The sequence below is a fragment of the Neofelis nebulosa genome, chromosome 13, assembly GCF_028018385.1.
Source record: "Neofelis nebulosa isolate mNeoNeb1 chromosome 13, mNeoNeb1.pri, whole genome shotgun sequence".
Taxonomy (NCBI): domain Eukaryota; kingdom Metazoa; phylum Chordata; class Mammalia; order Carnivora; family Felidae; genus Neofelis; species Neofelis nebulosa.
The window spans coordinates 63630521-63646635 of record NC_080794.1 but is presented as its reverse complement, the minus strand read 5'-3'; positions in this window follow the sequence as shown (position 1 = coordinate 63646635).

Genomic DNA, 16115 nt, shown 5'->3' with positions numbered 1-16115 from the left:
ATGAACTTCCCATTCCAGCCTTAATTCCCACTACCTGTTTGGTGCATCTTACACCTCCCTCAAACTACACTTGCTGATTTCTAAACACGCTCCATCTTCCCAGCTTTTTCTTCCCCTCTGCTCTTCCTGCCCAAATGTTAGTCATTTCTCAAGGCAAATTCAAGTTCCATCCCTTTCTTAAAGCCTCCCCTGATCTTCACTATTGCAGGATATGCTTGCTTTCTCTCTCGCTCTCTTTCTCTCGCCTGGGGCCTCCAGAGAGCACCATCATTTTTGGCACTTCTTCCGTAGAGGTAAGAATAATTACCTGCATGTAACCTATCTCTCCTATCAAAGTCCAAGCTCCTTGAGACAAGGCTTTTGCTTCATTCTTTCATTGGGCCTAATAGGAAGGAAACGAATAGGAAACCTTAAGTACTGAGCTGGTTGCTAAGAGTAAGGGAGTTAGTTAACTGTGCATGGGGGTCATACTGTTGTGTCAGAAGGAAGTACTAAAAGGGCTCAGTACTGCTGTTAAAGCCTGGATGTGGGGGCAGGGGGATGGGAGGGATAAATCTCTCAGCTCCAAAATAAAAATCTCTTGGAAAACTTGATAGAAGGAAACCTCCCCAATCTAATAAAAAAGGTCCACAGAAGGACTACAGCTAATATTATACTTAATGGGGGAATATTAAATCTCTTTTCTCTAAGATAGGGGAAACAGGCAAACATGTCCACTCTCACCACTTCTATTCAACATTGTGCTTAAAATCCTAGCCAGTACAATAGGCAAGAAAAAGACATTGGTAGGCGAATTCAGAAAGGTCAAGGATACAAAGTCAATAAAAAAAAAATGATTTCATTCTATATACTATTAAAAACAATCAGAGAAGGGCACCAGGGTGGCTCAGAAGCTTAAGCATCTGACGTCAGCTCAGGACATGATCTCATGCTTCCTGAGTTCAAGCCCTACATCGGGCTCTGTGCTGACAATGCAGAGCCTGTTTTGGATTCTCTCTCTCCCTTCCTCTGCCCCTTCTCTCTCTCCCTCCCTCTCTCTCAAAATAAGTAAATAAACTTAAAAAAAAAACAATTGGAGAATAAAATTTAAAATCTATTCTTTGAAATAGCATCAAAAATATCACATATAAAAGAATAAATCTAACAAAATATTTGCAGGATCTCTACACTGAAAATTAGAAAACATTTATGAGAGAAATTCAAAAGTTCCTAAAGAATTGGGGAGAAAAAAAAAAAAAAAGAAATAATACATACAATGTTCATGGATGGGAACACTCAATGTTGTTCTATAGATTAATTTATTCCCTATAAAAATCCAAAAGGTGTCTTTGAGGAAATAGATAAGCTGATTATAAAAGTAAGCAAAAATATAAAGGGTTTACAGAATAGCTAAAAACAATCTTGAAAAAGAATAAAGTTGGAAGAATTGAGCTATTTTATTTCAATAAAAGCTTACTGTAAGCTTACTGTAAAGCTAGAGTAGTCAAGATTGTGGTATTAGCAGAAGTAGAAACTATTTAGATCAATGTTCTATTTAGATCAATGACATGAACTTGCAACTTCATAAATACACCAACACATATATAGTTAACTGATTTTTCACAAAGCTCCCAGGTCAATACAATGTGGAAGGGAAATTCTGTTTAACAGATATTCTGGCAACAACTGGATATAGAATAAATGCGCCTCACCCATACACAAAAATTAATTTGAGAGGGATCAGAGCTAAATGCAAAACCCATAGCATTAAAGCATGTGTATAAAGCCATAGGAAAATACCTTTGTGACTCTGAAGTAGGAAAAGATTCTTTAGATAGGACACAAAAAGCAATAATCATAAGAAAAAAATGGATAAATTAGACTTCATGAAAGTTAAAGTTTTCTGGTATCAAAAAAAAAAAAATTAAGAAAACAAATAGACTGGGGCACCTGAGTGGCTCAGTCGGTTGAGTGTCCCACTTCAGCTCAGGTCGTGATCTCACGGTTGGTGGGTTCAAGGCCTGAGTTGGGCTCTGTGCTGACAGCTTGGAGCCTGGAGCCTGCTTCAGATTCTTTCTCCCTCTGTCTCTGTCCCTCCTTGGCTTGCATTCTGTATCTCTCTCTCTCTCTCAAAAATAAATAAACATTAAAAAAAATTAAAAAAAAAAAAAAGAAAACAAATAGACAAGCCAGAAAATGGGTATATCTATTATAACACTTAAAAAGATAAACAAGTTAATAAGGAAAATGGCAAAAGATTTTGAATAGGCATCTCACAAAAGAAGATATAACAATGAGCAATAAGCACATTAAATTGCTCAATATCTTAGATATTACACCTAAGGCATAAACAACAAAAGAAAAAATAGATAATTTGGACTTTGTTAAGATCAAAAACTTTTGTGCTTTAGAGGATATTATCAAGAAAGCAAAAAGACAACCTACAGATTGGGAGAAAATGTTTGCATATCACATATCTGATAAGGGACTTACACCTTACTTACACCTCCATAATAAAAAGATAAGAGACCCAATTAAAAATTGAATACACATTTCTCCAGTGAAGATTCACAAATGCCCTATAAGCACAAGAAAAGATGCTCGATATCCGTAGCCAGCAGGGAAATGCAAGTCAAAACCACAGTGAGATACTTTATATTAGAATGGCTTTTTAAAAAAGACATATAATAACAAGCGTTGGTGAGGATGTGGGGAAACTGGAACCCTCATACACCGCTGGTGGGAATGTAGAATGGTGCAGCCACTTTTGAAAACATTTTGGCAGTCCTCAATGTCAAACCTGGAGTTACCAACTGATTCAGCAATTCCCCTCAGGTGTGCACTCAAGAGAAATGAAAACATGTCCCCGTAAAAACTTGTACCCAAATATTCATAGCAGCATTATTCATTGTAGAAAAGGTGGAAACAACCCAAATGTCCATCAAATGACTAATAGATAAATAAGATGTGGTGTATTTTTACAAAGGAGTACAGGCATACCTCATAGATGTAGGTTCAATTCCAGACCTCTCCAATAAAGCAGATATTGCAATAAAGCAAGTCAGAAAACTTTGTGGTTTCCCAGTGCCTATAAAAGTTATGTTTACACAACATTGTAGTCTATTAAGTATGTGATAGCATTATGTCTAAAAATGTACATATCTTCATTAAAGAAAACTTTATGGCTGGGGCACCTGGGTGGCTCAGTTGGTTGAGCGTCCGACTTCGGCTCAGGTCATGATCTCACAGTTCGTGGGTTTGGGCCCTGCGTCGGGCTCTGTGCTGACAGCTCAGAGCCTGGAGCCTGTTTCAGATTCGGTGTCTCCCTCCCTCTCTGTCCCTCCCCTGTTCACCCTCTGTCTCCGTCTTAAGAATAAATAAACATTAAAAAATTAAATAAAAAAAAAGAATTCTTTATGGCTAAAAAGTGCTAACTGTCACCTGAGCTTTCAGCACCTCATAATCTTTTTGCTGGTGGAAGGTTTTGCCTCCACGTCGATGGCTGCTGACTGATCAGGTGGGTGCTGAAGGCTGGAGTGGCTGTGACAATTTCTTAAAATAAGACAACAATGAAGTTTGCTGCATCAACTGACTCTTCCCTTTATGAATGATTTCTCTGTAGCAAATGATGCTGTTTGATAGCATTTTACCCACAGGAGAGCTTCTTTCAAAATTGGAGTCAGTCCTCTCAAACCCTGCCACTGCTTCATCAGCTGAGTTTGGGTAATATTCTAAATCCTTTGTTGTCATTTCTCTCTTTTTTTTTTAAAGTTTATTTACTTTTGAGAGAGAGAGAGAGAGAGAGAGAGAGAGAGAGAGAGAGAGAGAGAGAGAGAGGCAAGCAGGGGAGGGGCAGAGAGAGAGGGAGACAGAGGATCTGTAGCGGGATCCTGATGTGGGGCAGGGAGCAGAGAGCCTGACGTGGGGTTCTAATTCATGGGCCTTGAGATCATGACTTGAGTTGAAGTTGGACACTTAACTGACTGAGCCACTCAGGCGCCCCCATTCTGTTGTCATTTCAACAGTCTTTATAGCATTTTCCCCACGAGTTGTTTCCCCTTCAAGGAACCACTTTCTTTACTCACCAATAAGAAACAATTTCTCATGGGTTACATTTTTATCATGAGATTGGAGCAACTCAGTCCCATCTTCAGGCTCTACTTCTAATTCTACTGCCCTTGCCATTCCCACCATATCTGCAGTTACTTCCCTACTGAAGTCTTGAGCCCTTCAAAGGCATCCAGGAGGACTGGCATCAACTTCTAACAACTTTCTGTTAATGTTGAAATTTTGACCTCTTCCCATGAATCGTGAGTGTTCTTAATGGCACCTAGAATGGTGAATCTTTTCCAGAGGATTTTCATCTGACTTTGCCCAGATCCATTAGAAGAATCACTACCTCTGGTGGCTATAACCTTATGAAATGTATTTCTTAAACAATAAGACTCAAAAGTCAAAATAATTCCTTGATTCATGGGCTACAGGAGGGATGCTGTGTTAGCAGGCTTGAAAACATCTCCATCAGAACCCTTGGGTGACCAGGTGCCTTATCGATGAGCAGTAATTTTTTGAAAGGAATCTTTTTTTTTTCTGAACAGTAAGTCTCAACAGTGGGCATAAAGTATTCAGTAAACCATGTTTTAAACAGATGTGCTTTTATCCAGGCTTTGTTGTTCCACTCTAGAGCAAGGCAGAATAGATTTAGCATAATGTGCAAGGGCCCTAGGATTTTCAGAACGGTCAATGAGCATTGGCTTCCACTTAAAGTCACCAGCTGCATTAGCACCTGACAAGAGAGTCAGCTTGTCCTTTGGAGCTTTGAAGCCAGGCATTGACTTCTCTCAAGTTATGAAATCCTACATGGCATCTTCTCGCAATATAAGGCTGTTTGCCTACATAGAAAGTCTGTTGTTTAGTGATAATTCACCTTCATGAATGAGCTGAGCTGGATCTTCTGGAGAACTTGCCGCAGGTTCTACGTCAGCACTTGCTGCTTCACCTTGCACTTTGACGTTGTCGAGATGACTTCTTTCATCAAACCTCATGAACCAGCCTCTGCTAGCTGTAAACGTTTCTTTTGTAGCTTCATCACCATTGCATAGCCTTCATAGATTGAAAAGAGTCCGAGTCTTTTTAAAAAAATTTTTTTTTAATGTTTACTTATTTCAGAGAGAGAGAGACACACACACACACACACACACAGAGCATGAGGGGGAAGGGGCAGAGAGAGGGAGACACAGAGTCTGAAGCAGGCTCCAGGCTCTGAGCTGTCAGCACAGAGCCCGATGTGGGGCCTGAACCCACAAATCGTGAGATCATGACCTGAGCTGAAGTTGGACACGCAACCAACTGAGCCACCCAGGTGCCCTGAAAAAAGTCAGAGTCTTGCTCCGGATTAGGCTTGAGTTTAAAAGAATGTGTGGCTGGTTTGATCTTCTGTGCAGATGAGTAAAACTTTCTCCCTATCAATAATAATAAGTCTGTTTCACTTTTTGTCATTTGTGTGTTCACTGGACAGCACTTAGGTTTTCCTTCAAGACCTTTTCCTTTGCACTCATAACTTGGCTATTTCATAGAAGAGGCCTCGATTTCAGCCTATCTCTGGCTTTCAACATGCCTTCCACACTATGCTTTATCATTTCTGCCTTTCGATTTCAGGTGAAAGACATGTGACATTTCCTTGCACTTGAACATGTAGGGGCCATTGTTTAGGTATTAACTGACCTAATTTCAAAATTGTTGTGTGTCAGGGAACAGGGAAGCCTGAGAAGAGGGAGAGAAAGGAGGGAATGGCCAGTGGAACAGGCAGAATGTATGTTATTTATCAATTAAAACCATGTAGTTTGGGACCCCAAAATAATCACAATAGTAACATCAAAGATCACTGATCACAGATCACTGTAACCAATATAATAATAATGAAAAACTTTGAAATCTTATGAGAATATACAAAATGTGACATAGACAAAAGAAGTGAACAGATGCTGTTGGAAAAAAAAAATGACACCGATAGACTTGTTCCACAAAATTGCCACAAACCTTCAATTTGTAAACAACAATTTGTAAAAAAGTGAAGCATGGAGCACCTGAGTGGCGACCCAGTTAAGCATCTGACTCTTGATTTCAGCTCAGGTCACAATCTCGCAGTTTGTGGGTTCAAGCCCTACATCGGACTTTGCTCTGGCAGTGTAGAGCCTGCTTAGGATTCTCCATCACCATCTCTCTCTGCGCCGCACCCCACCCCAAATAAATAAACGTTTAAAAAGTGAAGCATAATAAAATGAAGTACGCTCGTATTATTTAGCAACAATAATAATGAGGTCCTGGTACATGCCGACCTAAATGAGTATCAGATAGATAATGTTAACTAAGAGGAACCAGTCACAAAAGACCACATCCTATTATCCAAAATACATGAAATGTCCAGAATGGGGAATCTATAAAAATGGGGTAGACTGATGGTTGCCTAAGGCTTGGAGAGGGTATGAGGGAGATTGAAGAAGGGGTGATGGCTAAGGAGTGCACCCCCCCATTTATGGGGTAATGAAAATGTTCTAAAATTGATTTTGCTGATGGATGTACAACATCGTGAATATAGTAAAAGGCGCCAGATGTACAACTTACATGGATAAATGGTGTGGGCTGTAAATCAGATCTCAATAAAATGATTTTTCAAAAAGCTACAGTGAGATAACACTACATCCTTACTAGAGTGACTACGTTTAAAAAGACTGAGAACAGTAGGTCTTGGCGAGCACGTAGGAAGCCAGAACTCTCGTGCATTGCTGGGGGAAACATGAAATGGTACAACTACCTCAGAAAATGGTTGGGCAGTTTTTGATAAAGGTGAACGTCCGTCCATCCTAAGATCCAGTAATTCCACTCCTAGGAATGTCCTCAAGTGAAACAAAAACCCGTGTCCACAAGAAAATCCACTGCGGCCTCATTCATTGTTGCCTCAGATGGGAAACACCTAAAAAGTTCACCAGTTGGAGACCAGATAAACAACTTATGGGCCATTCATCCAGTAGACAGATCAGAATCGAAAAGAATGAACCACAAATACATGCAGCAACATGGATGATTGTCAAAAACATGCTCAACAAAGAAGGTGGCCACTGAAAGGACATGACAGCCAATTCCCTTCATAGGAAATCCAGGAACAGGAAAGACTAGTCTCCAGTGAAAAAGGCAGAATGAGGTTGCCCAGGATAGGAGGATTTGATCTGGAAATGGGCCAGGGGGAAGATTTTGGTCACTGAAATGTTCTACGTCTTGTTTGGGGTGCTTGTTATCTGAGTACATACAATTGTCAAGATCATCAAACTGAACACTGATGAGGTGCACACTTCAGGGTGTGGTATTTTCCCTCAGCTTAGCTAGGAAGGGTTGGGCCCCCGAGTACGAGCCCAGGAAAGGGAGTCCTAAAATCTGCTTGCTTCATTCATACACTCAGAATACCTTACATATTTAGTGTGCCCCCGCTATACAGAGCAGGCACTGTTATGGAAAGCTAGTATCACTGGTGAATTAGGTCCATGTTCTTGCCCTTATGGAGCTTACATTCTGCTGGGAGGGACAAGTAACAAAATAAACAGATATAAAAGGTCAGATGGAGAAAGAAGGGATAAGGGGATTTAAAATAAATTGTTCTACTAAATGCAGAAATTTTGCACATTATGGGCATCATCTTTGCTCAACAGGCACCCAAAGCCCCTCTTTTCTCTCTCCCTCTGCCCTGCCCTTTCTTCCTTCCTTCCTTCTTTCCTTCTTTCCTTCCTTCCTTCCTTCTTTCTTTCCTTCCTTCCTTCTTTCTTTCCTTCCTTCTTTCTTTCCTTCCTTCCTTCCTTCCTTCCTTCCTTCCTTCCTTCCTTCCTTCCTTCCTTCCTTCCTTCCTTCCTCCTTTCCTTCCTTCCTTCCTTCTTTCCTTCCTACCTCCTTACACCCCATGTCCCTACCTCTCTACCTTCCTCTCTACCTTCTAATTACTGTCCTCTTGCCCTGTAAGCCTGGTGATTCCGTGTTTGGGCCTTACAAATTTCCTAGCTGAGTTCTCACCAGCCTATGACTTTCTTGGCTCCCCTCTGGGGCACAAATATTGTAATCAAGTCTCACCCTCATGGGTGGGCAGGGCCCAGAGTAGGCAGAACCTCCATCAGGAGATGTTGATTTCTAGATTGCACATAGTTGCAAGGGGACAGCCTGAGGGCAGAGCTCAGCAGAGCACCTGAGTGTCTCCACCTGACCTCTCAAACTTCCTGACCTCTGCCAAGGATAAGGATCTTTCTGAGGAATTCTGTGCCCTCGTTCTTATTTGATTTTCTTTCCATCAGGGGCCTGGCAGCTGAACCCTCTCCAGCACTTGTCCTGTTGCATTTGTTTGATGTCTGTCTCACAGGGACGCCTGGTAGAAGGCTGGGCAGTCAGAGCACTCTCCTGCCTCTTCCCACTGCTGAGAGGGCAAAGAGGTTGATTGGCCTGTACAATTCCTCTCCCCCACAAAGAAAGGACATGACCCCAAGCAGGTCACTGTCAAAGGAGATGAGAGAGATCTCTGTGCCTCTGGGATGGGCAGGCACTTCTCAGAGTGGCGTCAGCCTCTCCTTAATGACCTCGTGGCCCCAGTCATGGCTTTGAGTTTCCCAGTGTAAGGAACCCAGTGACGGTGGGGCAGACTTCCGTGGGAAGCCATGATGTACCTGGAAGGGGAGGTCTTCCGGGCATGGGGGGTTGGGGTCAGAGGAGGGTGGCCCTCTCCCAGAGCTTTCCTGGGCTTTCAGGAATAAGAAGCCTTATGGCTTTTCTCTGTCTCACCTCCTGTGGCTGTGAGTCACTCTTGGCTGCAAGTTCAGCTGCCACATCTGTCAAGACAGTCCCTCTGTTGACTCTGACAAGGCCTGAAATACATGGGCACACACCATGTGCTGGTCTCTGCTTCCTGGACTCGTGTTGAGGACTCCACGTCCTGGCCATCGTGATACTGACCCTGCATTGCATTGTGGCTGATCCCAATCACACCCTTCATAGGTTTCAGTTTCTTTCCCTAGCCCACGGTAGGCAAGGGGGTGACACAGTAGTCACAAGCTGACACTTGGGAGGATGGAAACTAACAAGTTTCCGGAGCCTGTTTCTTTCTTCCCACTCTACTCCCAGCTTCATCTTTGATTGGTTCTCTCAATGCTTTGTCCCTCAGTTTCTCTTCTGTGAAATGGGGGCAAGCAGACTTTGATCATCATGGGCTTCCCTCTCAGGTGGGAAGTCAATAGATCCAGCTCTGGTCTCCCAGGTGTTTGGGGAAAGGGTGAGAGCCCCTGTGATAGGCTTTCTGTATGTGAGTGACCCTCATCCCAGGAGAGCTTGTGAGTCTCTTGAATGCTGACTCATCACCTGGACAAGCCCCAGCACTGGGAACAGATTAGGCCTCCCTTTTGTCTTTTCTTGACCTGTTCAGGGAGAGGGAGCTTGGAGACACATCCACAGAGTTATGGCACATTAGGCTGCAGAAAGAAAGAGAAAGATGGAGTTGCAGCTTCGTGATTGGGTCCAGTCTTTGTGGAACACCTACTCTGTGGGTCTGTGACTGTCCCCAGCCAGATGTCAAATGGGGGTGGTGGGTTGCGGGGAGGTATGCTCGCAGATCTTCATACAACCTGGACAGCGTGCTTGACGTTCCCTTCCTTTTGCCCTTCTGGGCGCCCTGCAAGAAGAGGCCAGCAGCATCCATAAGGCTCTGAGCCTGGAGATACAAGACCCACAGAAGGACTGGCTGGGCACCACAGGGGCACTGGGGGAACTCATGACTGTCTCCTGGCCTAGCTGCCCTCTGGCTCTGGCCTTCTTACCTTCTCCTTCCTCACCCATTAACACTTTAAAACACAGATCTAAGTCAACTCTGGGTGCACATTAAGTAAAGACAACCCATCGCCTTACCTAAGTCTCTACCCCATGAGTCACAAAAACTAGGGCCATCTGTTCCTCCATGACTGACAGGTACTGGACCCAAGGCTTCTCCCAGCTGCTGTGGCTTCAGCCCTTCTAGGTCCTGAGATTAACATGTCAGCTTGCTCAAATAAACAAGCACACTGAGACAAGTTGTGATCCAACCAGCCCCACGTATCTGTCCATCCACACTGCTCATGGCATCATGCAGCAAGGCTGGAGGCCAGCACTGTACACAGTTTCCTCACAACTCTGACCTCAGGCTTTCCCATGGTTACACAGTATGGAGAATGGATGGAAGCCAGTTCCTGCATCTGGCCCAGCACACATGTGCCCTAGCTAGCTCTCTGTGTTGAGAGACGGGGAAGGACTCCTTGGGCTTTGGAATCCTCCCTGCCCTTGGCCCAAGCTGACTCACAGGCAGCAGACAACCGGTAGAGCTAGTGTGAGTGGACTCCCCTCTTTCTTCCCAGAGGAGAGGGGACCAGGCTTGTCTGCCCTTCTGGACCCTGTCCTGGCACCACTGGGTTCTAGAAATGCTTGAGAGAAATAAGGGCTGGGGCCCCCATACCTCCATGACTATACTGGTTCACTCGTTCAGTGAACGTTTATGGAACAACCACATGGTCCCAGGCATAGTGGCAAGTGCTGAGGTCATAAGGAGCTCCTGACCTTGGGGAGTCACCATAGTGGAGGAGATCCCTGTGTGTAAGCTATGATGGAGCTAAACCCAGGGTGAGAAGAGGCACACACCAGACCTGTTTGGGAGAATCAGGGAAGGGTTCCTGGAGGATATGGTGTTCCTATATGCCAGGGCATTGGGTGAGTTTGGAAGCACCAAGGGAAAGAATCTCTAAACTGACACTTCCCTGACTAGGACCCTCCAACTTGGTGCCTTCTAGACTCCAAGCTAGAGAGATGGTGCACAGGTCCTCTGCTCAGTGATCCTGGTGGAGAGGAGGCAGTGCACTTTTCCCACCAGCATCCTGTCTTACCAGATGTATGTGTATCCACACTATCTGTAGAGCCATGACTTAACTCTCTCCAGCCCTTCTCCAGGAGGTTCTCCCCTGTAAGCACAGGGCTACAGGAATGTGTGTGTGTGTGTGTGTGTGTGTGTGTGTGTGTGTGTATTTTCCCATGCTCTAGTGTGCAGGTGTACTTACTAGGGAAGGGTCCTCTAACAGATTATTACTACCTATCTCTGAGTCCTGGGCATATGTCTGCAGATCACATAGTGTGACCAGGAACAGTTAATGTCTTTGGGTTGAATGGGTGACCTGGGGACCATCAAGCTGGGTAAGCGAGACCTAGGGACCAGGGTCAGGGCCAGAGATTTCACTGATTGCTTGGTAGAAGTGAGGCCTGAGGACAAAGATCACAGGACAGGGGCCAGGGCACGAGATTCTCCAGCCACTGCCATTGGCTGGACGCAATCTGCTGTTCCCTCTGCCTCGAGCTTCTCGCACCCCCTCCAGTCTCTTTCTCCTTCTCGGCTCCTCTTCCCCCGGCCGCTGGCCCGGTGCCCGGCACCCTGCGGGCTCGGAGGCGCTCGGGAGCTTTCCCTCCGCACGCGGGAGAGGACCCGGTCCGGGAGTGGGGGGTGGCTACCCGCCCGGGACTGGCCCCCGACCGCGGGCGAACGCCTGGGCACCGGGGAAGTTTCCCTGGCAACAGTGGGGAAGCCCCGGGACAGACCACTCCGCGCAGCTCGGTCCTGTCTTCGCGCGCCCAGAGACGCGTGGGAGGCGAGACGTGGCTTCAGAGCTGGGGTCCCGGGCAAAGGGGGCCGGCGGGGTCCCGCGTGGCTCCCCGGCGGGCGCGGGGCCGGGGGCCGCTGCGGAACAATGGCCCTGCCCCGCCCACCAGCCCCGCCGCGCGAACCCGAGCCTGCGGAACCCGCGGGCGCTCGGGGCGGGCGGCCCGCACACATGCCTGCACATCCACGTGTGTGTGTGTGTGTGTGTGCGTGTGTGTGTGTGTGTGTGTGCGCGCGTGTGTACCTGCACGCGCGCAGGGTGTTCCGCCTTGGAGCGCGCTCAGCAGGGGACAGTCACTGCCAGGCACCGCGGTGGAGGGTGAGGGTGGGGGGGGTAGGAATCCCATCCCTCTGTGCTGCGCACAGGCCTCTATGTCTCTGGGATGTTTTGGTGAGACTTGAGCCAGGTTATAATTCGGGGTTCTCCTTCAAGGAAAAAGGCAGAGAGCGCACGCTTTCGCTTTCACACAGACACAGGCCAGAGGACTGGTGTGTGCAACACGAGTAACCAACAGGTGTTGCATTATTACTGCAAGCCACTTCGCAAGGATCATTTTATGTCATCCTTACTGCGACTCCATGAGGCGGGCTGTGCGTTCAGCTGAGATAAGGGGAGGTTAAGTCGCTTGCCTCTGGTCACAGCAGCCAGGAGTTGAGCCTTTCAGAAGCGTGATGCTAGAGCCCAAAGTCTAAGTCCCTGCCCAGAATCCTGCGTCCCCGAGACGCTCTGACCTCCCTGCCCTGTCCCCCATGCCCCCTGTCTTTCTGGGCCTGTGGGAGGCTGACCATGAGAGCAAGCCCAGGACCAGGCAGGCCATGCATTCCTCCCAGCCTCCTTCCACAGCCAGGCCTCCCGGAATCCTGTCCCAGGATCCTTCCTCTGGGAAGAGGAGAGCACAAGGAGCTGGTGCCAGCCATTGGCTTCCCAGCAAGAGAGGCACCTGGGATTGCCTGGGAGGAGGACTGAGGAGCTCCCTTGTTGGCCACCGGTCTCGGGGTCAGGCCACCTCCCTGGCCAGTCACCGGCACCTGCATTCCAGTTGTGGCTCCCTGGCCGGTGCAAAAGTTTTGAATGAGACTGACCGGCTGCCTCCCTTAGGAGCAGCGGGTCTTGTCATGGCTGCGAAGTGCTGGGCGTGTAGAAGGGAAGTCTGTGCACATGCTGCTCCTCGGGCTTGCTCTGCACTGTCTACTCAATTCCTCTACCAACCAGAGGGTCACTCTTCCAGGGAGAAGATCCAGAGTTCCTTTAGGGCTGTACCTTTCATTGTGCGTGAGGGTGGCTCTCTAACATGGAGCCATCATGTTCCATCTTCCCAACTTTTCTTCCCCTCTACTCGACCTGTTCAAATCGTAGTTAATATTCAAGGCAAATTCAACTCCATCCCATTCTTTTTTTTTAAATTTTTTTTTTCAACATTTTTTATTTATTTTTGGGACAGAGAGAGACAGAGCATGAACGGGGGAGGGGCAGAGAGAGAGGGAGACACAGAATCGGAAACAGGCTCCAGGCTCCGAGCCATCAGCCCAGAGCCCGACGCGGGGCTCGAACTCACGGACCGCGAGATCGTGACCTGGCTGAAGTCGGACGCTTAACCGACTGCGCCACCCAGGCGCCCCTCCATCCCATTCTTAAAGCTTTCCCTGAACTTCACCACTGCTGGATATGCTTTCCCTCCTCCATGGGGCCTCCAGAGAATGTACTGCAAAATCTATGGCCCTTCTTACACAGACTTAAGAATAATTACCTTCATGAATCTCACCTCTCTTACCAAACTCCAAGCTCCTTGAGACAAAGTCTTAATGTCATCATTCGACTCTTTCATTGGCTCTAGTAGGAGGGAAATGTATAGGAAACCTCAGTCACTGAGCTGGTTGTTTGAATAAAGGGAAATAAGTGTGCATTTTGGTTGTACTGATGTGGTGAAGGAAATAGTAAGAGGGCTCAGTACTGTTGTTAAAGCTAGGGGTGGGATTCAAGGTAGAAATCTCTTAGAACGCTGGGAGTAGTAGGAAACTTCATTAACCTGATAAAGAACACCTGCAAAAACCCTGTAGCTAATATGATGAAGTATTAGATCCTTTTTTCTTAAGATGTGGGAAAAGGCAAGCATGTCTGCTCTTACCTCTTCCGTGCAACACTGCATTAAAAATCCTAGCTAGTGTATAGCAAGAAAAAGAAATGAAATTCTTAAACATAGGAAAAGAAAAACTGTTATTATTTGCAGGAAACATAATTTACATATGAAAAACTCTATGAAATTTATTCCCCAAAAGCCAAAATTGGCGAGAGAATTCAGAAAGGTCAAAGGTACAAAGTCAAGATAAAAAATAATTCCCTGCTGTGTACTCTAAAAGAGCAATTGGAAAGCAATATATTTTAAATATATTTTTAAAAATAACATCATGAATATCATAAAGAAAGGAATAAATCTTAAAAAATATTTGCAGGATATCTGCACTGAAAACAACAAAACCTTTATGATAGAAATGAAAAGTTTTTAAAGAACCAGAGGGAATATAATAAACAGGTATACATTGTGTCTTGGATGAAAAACTCAAATGTTCTATAGGTTAATCTCTATAAAAATCCAACATGTTTTTTTTAATAAAAAGTATATGGATCAGCTGATTCTAAATGGAAATGGAAATGCAAACTGCCTAGAATAGCAAAAACAGTCTTGAAAAAGAAGAACAAAGTTGGAGGAATAAAACTATTTTATTTCAGGAGTAACTGTAAAGCTCGAGTAGTCAAGACACTGTCGTATTAGCAAAATTAGAGACAAATAGATCAATAAAATGAACTAGAAATTTTAGAAATACGCCAACACATATATGGTTAAGTGATTTTTTGCCAAGCTCCCAGGTCAATACAATATGGAGGGGAAAGTCTCTTTAGCAAATATTGCTATAACAATTGTATATCCATACAGAATAAATGAACCTCAACCTCTAACTCACTCTATGCCCCTAATTAATTTGATCATAGTATTAAATGCAAAACCCACAACCACAAAGCTTGTGTATAAAGCCACAGAAGAATATCTTTGTGACCTGTGGTAGAAAAAGATTTTTTGGACAGAACACAAAAAGCAATAATTATATGAAAAGATAGATAAATTAGATGTCATGAAAGCTAAAATTCTCTGGTATCAAAAAAATATTAAGCCTGGGTAGCTCAGTCGGTTGAGCATCCAATTTTGACTCAGGTCATGATTTCATGGTTCATGAGTCCGGCCCTGCATTGGGCTTGGGGCTGTTAGTGCAGAGACCCCTTCAGATCCTCTGTCCCTCTCTCTGTGTGCCTCCCACACTCACGCTGTCTCTGTGAAAATAAACATTAAAAAAAAAAAGAAAGAAAGAAAACAAATAAAACAAATAGACAAGCCAGAGAATGGGAACATATATTACAGCACTTAAAAAGGTAAACAACTCAATAAAAAAAGCGGCAAAATATTTGAATAGACATTTCACAAAAGAAGACATAAAAATGACCAATAAACCCATCAAAATTGTTCAACATCACTAGTATTAGATATCACCCCTAAGGCATAAACAAACAAAAGAAAAAATAGAAGAGCGCCAGGTTGCTCAGTCGGTTACATGCCCGCCAGACTCTTGATTTTGGCTCAGGTCATGATCTCGTGGTTTGTGAGTTTGAGCCTGGCATTGGGTTCTGTAATGACAGTACTGAGCCTGCTTGGGATTCTCTTTCTCCCTCTCTCTCTCTGCCCTTTCCCCCACTTGTGTGTATGTGCACTCATATTTACTTTCAATAAATAAACTTAAAAAAAAGAAAAGAAAAAATAGATAATTTGGACTTTGTCAAGGTTAAAAACTTTTGTGTTTCAGAGGATATTATCAAGGAAGTGAAAAGACAATCCACAGAATGGGAGAAAATGTTTGCATATTATATATCTGATAAGGGACTTATACCTGGAACACACAAAGACCTCTTACAACTCCATAATAAAAAGACAAGTGACCCAACTAAAATTTGAATAGATATTCTCCAATGAAGATTCACAAATGGCCTATAAGCACAAGAAAAGATGCTCAATATCAATATATTATCCATCAGGGAAATGCAAGTCAAAACCACATTGAGATACTTTATACCCATTAGGATAGTTTTTTTTAAAAAGATAGGGTGCCTGGGTGGCTCAGTTGGTTACGCAACTGACTCTTGATTTTGGCTCAGGTCATGGTCTCACCATCTTGATCTGAAGATCATGAGATCAAGCCCCACACATCGGGCTCTGAGATGGGAATGGAGGCTGCTCAGAATTCTCTCTCTCCCTCTCCTTCTCCCCCTCCCCCACTCATCTCTCTCTCTCAAAAAAAAAAAACAATTAAAAAATAAAAAAGACAGATGATAACAGGTGTTGGTGAGGATGTGGAGATATTGGAATACCCACACACTACTGGAGGGAATGTA